A 4793-nucleotide genomic window follows, 5' to 3' on the forward strand; every position below is an offset into this window, starting at 1 on the left:
ACAAGCACAATCATGACAGCCTCCAATCCTAACAATTGGTATCAGAGCACGGACAGTCAAATTCGATCTAACAATCAATTTGACATAACAGTTCAGCTCAAAATTCATTGATAACTAAGGTTGATTGTATTTAGTTGAAAAACAGAGCAACGAGAAATCATGTTCAAAATGATGAATCAGATACTCTGTAAAACAACCAAGATGTCATAAGATTCACAAATTTCAAACAACAAGTGATGTCATGCACAAATCACCCATAGTTTTCAGATCTGAAAACATGTCTGGTAACTATGGTATGACTATCTTCATTCAAAATTGATTTCAACTGTTGTTATGAAATTTGTGATGATTTTATCATGATTAATGCTAAAGTATGAACCTCAGCTTAACAAAACCTATGTTCATATAAACATTAGTGTTTTGCTAACTTAGAAAGAGGAAAATAAAAACTTTAGTCATGAAATCTTATGTGTTAGAAGGCAGGTTGAGAATCCTCAAGAGGACTAAATCAACCCTGTCAAAACACATTAAGAAAATCAGTGGTCCAAAATATATATATATATATATATATATATATATATATATATATATATATATTGTAACACCCCAAAATATGTAATTTATTTATATTACTTAAAAGTCTAGTCATGTTATATTTAACCTAGTTAAGCATTTATGTTAGTAACCTGATTAGAAGAAAGGTTTATGACTAATAAACAAATTAAGAAAGTTTAGGGATCAAACTTGTTAAAAAGGAATGAAAGTTTTAAATTAAAACAAATAAAAGAAAAGGGAAAACAAAAACCACACACTTGGTGTGTACGTGGGATCGATCAAGAGCAGGAGGGGGCAAGACCAAACCCTAACTTCACAAATCCTCCAAAAACATAAGGGAATTTAGAGTTTTAGTGAATGCATGAGCCCTAATTCGAGTAATCTAAGCTTGTTCAACCCTTGGTAAGTCGAAATTTCTGTTTTGAATGAATGGTAGGAAGTGGGGTTTAACCCAATCGTGAATTTGTGTGGAAGTCTTGTGTAATTGTGAGTAGGAATTCATAATATAATGAGGATTTTGCTTAATTTTGATTGTTTGGATGATTAGGGTTCATACCCACTTATTGTAGGAAAAAGGTAGACATGATGAATTATGATGACATGTTTATGGAGGTGAATTGATATATAATCTGAATGTGATAGAGAAAATTAGATTAGTTAGGATAGTGTAGAATGAAAGAAATTCATGAACTTGATTGATTCTTGTTAGATTATAAGGTGAATAAGTAAGGTTATGCAATAAATACTTGTACTTTGTGCTTTGTTAATAATGTGCACATCAAGTGTTTGAGAAAATGCCTCAATGAAAAATGCTAGTCATATAAGCCATAAACTTGTGTGAATTGAACATGTTTGTGAAGCATGAGTAAATTGAATGATGTTTTATCAATTGATATGTGTAATGTGCATGAAGCATGAATTAAAAGAATGAATGGTTATATGTAGGCGTTAAAGAAGAAAGTTCGAGTCAAGTGAAGCAACAAGGGGATCTAGACCGAGGTACGTTACTTGTACAATTTGGGGTTTACTTTAGATATGTGTTTGTCCATATTTGTACTAAATTGTATCAAGCATGGTTAAGATATATGATTGGACCTTTCTCTTGAATGGGTCGGATAATGAAATTGTAAGTCTAGAAAGATGGGTATGAAGTTTCGTTGGAACTCACTACCGTGTAAGTATGAAAGAATGTAATTTAGTATAAGACTTGTATGTCCCGTTTATTTTAAGTTCGTAAGGTAATTTCTTGAGTAAAGAAGGAACCCCCGTTCTAATATGTTTTGATGTTGTGATCATGTAGGTAAATCTCATGTCTAGTTATCAAGCTTGCCCGGATCGAACACACCTCAAGCCCGTCAAGTGCTCCGCATTTTGTATTAAGTCGATGTCAAATTACCTAGTTACTTATGTTTATGTTTTGTACTTAAACTAGTTTGGTCATGGTTGTCTTTTGAAAAGTTGTCGTAGGTGCGTACATACTTGTTGGTTTTCGAAACTAAGGATAGGTCATCTTTTGTTGTGTATGTCATGTCTTTGAATCTTTGTGTATAGTTGAATGAAGTTTGTTTATGAAAAACAGGGTATCGCCCGTTTACCAACGGGTCATGCCCAAATTTTGTTAGAAAAGTATGCCGTCATTTATTAAATTTAAAGGAAAAATTATGGTCGTTACAAGTTGGTATCAGAGCCTAGGTTTGAGGGATTCAAGCATCAAACACTTGAACTCAAACCGAAGCTCATGTGAAGAGTGTGTTCGACCCGCGGCGCGAAGCAAGTAAGTACTTTAAAGATTATTTCGTAGTATGAATGAGTTAGTTAGGGAACGTTAGGAAAGATCATCATGGGATGATGTGTAAGGGTCTGGGACGAAACGGACTGGTACGGGTTAAAACGGGATGAATAGATGGCTGCATAAATAAGAAACTCATCAAAGCATGCTGGGCGTCACCGTAAATTACGGTGACACCGTAATTTACGGTAGACACTGGGAAGAAATTCCACTGCCGTAAGGCAGTAGCGTTACACCGTAAAGGAAATATTGCCACCGTAAATTACGGTGACACCGTAATTTACGGTGGTACCTGTTTTCAGCCTTTTGCAATTGTGATGTTTTGATAAATGTTTTCTATCATACGTGAAGTATTGCAAACGCTATAATAAGACTCTAACGAATAGTAGTATGCATGAATGTTAACTTTCAAAAAGTTATGTACCAATAGAATGATTATATGACTAAAAGGATGATTGAATGTTTGGAATAAGAAGGATGTTTATGTGTAGATGACGGATTCGAATGAGAATGAAACGACGCAACAAGAACGGCTGAAAACTATGATCTCGGAAGAGATTGGAAGGGCAATGCAAGCAAGTACACCTCACTTAGCCCAAGAAGTGGAAAGTCATGTGCTAGAAATAGTAGAATCAATGATGACGAGTAAGATAGACGAGTTAAAGGGAATGATCAATGCAATACAAGAAAGGAAAGGAACTCGCAAGTGCACTTACAAAGAATTTATGGCGTGCAACCCGTTACCATTCAAAGGAGAAATTGATCCTATAGTATGTCAAAGGTGGATTGCAAGTACGGAAGCGGTGTTCGTAAGGAGTCATTGTGAAAAGGAGGATCAAGTGATGTTCGCCACCGGTTTGCTACAACTCCGAGCTAAGGATTGGTGGGATGTTTATAGTAAAGAGCTTGGGGAAGAAAAAGTTCAAGTCTTGACATGGCAGGAGTTCAAGGAACCTTTTCTGAAGCATCACTGCCCACAATCTGCCATCGACAAGATCCAAGAAGATTTCTTACATCTTCGTCAGAAAGATGAAACCATTGATGAAATCACCAATGTTTTCCTTGACAAGCTGAAGTTCTGTAACGAGATAGCAGGAACGGAGAGAATGAAGATAAACCGTTATTATGGTATGTTGAAGGCTGAATATCGGGAGTTCATAATTCCCGCTAAATGTGAAACTTTGAATGAGCTCATTGAACTGGCCCGAGATAGGGAGATTGAAATGAGAAGACAGGCAGAAAGAGGCGAAAAGAGGGCATCTGAAAATGTTTCCAGCTCGAGCCCTTCAAAGAAACCAAAATTTCAAGATCAAGGCAAGAAGGATAAGGCGAAGGGTAGTATTCCAAAATGCAAAACGTGCGGAAAGTTACACACGGGGGAATGTTTGAAAGGGAAAAAGGGGTGTTACAACTGTGGCCAAGAGGGACACCCATACTATAGGTGCCCTAATCCTTCAAGAACGTGTTACAACTGTTTTCAACCGGGTCATATTAAGGCTGAGTGTCCCAAGCTTCAACAAAAAACGGATAAGGAGGCAAGAAAGGAGGAAGCCCCAAGAGCTAAGGGGAGGATGTTTCAGATCACAACCAAGGAGGCGAAGGATCACCCGAATGTTGTATCAGGTATATTCTCATTGAACTCGATGCCTACGTATGTGTTATTTGATACCGGTGCCAGTAGATCGTTTGTATCAAGTGAATTAGTGTCACACCCCTCCTTTAGAATCGAAAGACTGCGTGTACCATTAGAAGTAGAAATAGCCGATAGTAAGAGTTACTTGTTGCACGAAGTTTGTAGAGATTGTGAAATAATCATTGAAGACGAGAAGTTTGCTATCGACCTTATTCCCATGATATTGGGGGAATTTAAGGTTATAGTTGGCATGGATTGGCTAACTAAACATCAGGCCGAAATTCAATGTGAGAAGAAGATAATTCATGTGTTAACATCGGAAGGAAAACGAGTAAGCATACAAGGGGAAAGGAATATCAATTCGAAGCTTTGTTCTATAGTCCAAGCATACAAGTACGTACGAAATGGAAGCAAGGCATTTCTAACTTATGTGGTGGATACTAAGCAGAATATCCCTAAGATAGAAGAGGTTGAAGTTGTGAATGAGTTTCTTGATGTTTTTCCGGAAGATTTACCGGGGCTTCCACCGGAACGCGAAGTGGATTTCAAGATCGAATTGTACCCTGATGCCAAACCTGTAGCCAAGGCTCCTTATAGGCTGGCCCCAACAGAAATGCGGGAGCTAATGGTACAAATACAAGAATTGCTCGACAAGGGATTTATACGCCCGAGTGTCTCGCCATGGGGAGCGCCTGTACTTTTTGTCAAAAAGAAAGATGGTTCGATGCGCATGTGCATCGATTACCGCGAGTTGAATAAGCTGACTGTGAAAAACCGATACCCATTGCCCCGAATCGATGATCTCTTCGATCAGTT

General features: G+C 37.6%; 1 long non-coding RNA gene across 1 annotated transcript; it reads left to right on the plus strand.

The window, feature by feature from the left end:
• The first annotated feature begins 891 nt into the window (after positions 1-891).
• Positions 892-1915, plus strand: LOC110927862. The gene is made up of 3 exons (XR_002585962.2): positions 892-957; positions 1501-1554; positions 1856-1915. It is a non-coding gene; the product is annotated as an uncharacterized LOC110927862 (long non-coding RNA).
• Positions 1916-4793: the final 2878 nt, after the last annotated feature.

This window comes from Helianthus annuus, chromosome 3, assembly GCF_002127325.2.
Source record: "Helianthus annuus cultivar XRQ/B chromosome 3, HanXRQr2.0-SUNRISE, whole genome shotgun sequence".
NCBI lineage: Eukaryota > Viridiplantae > Streptophyta > Magnoliopsida > Asterales > Asteraceae > Helianthus > Helianthus annuus.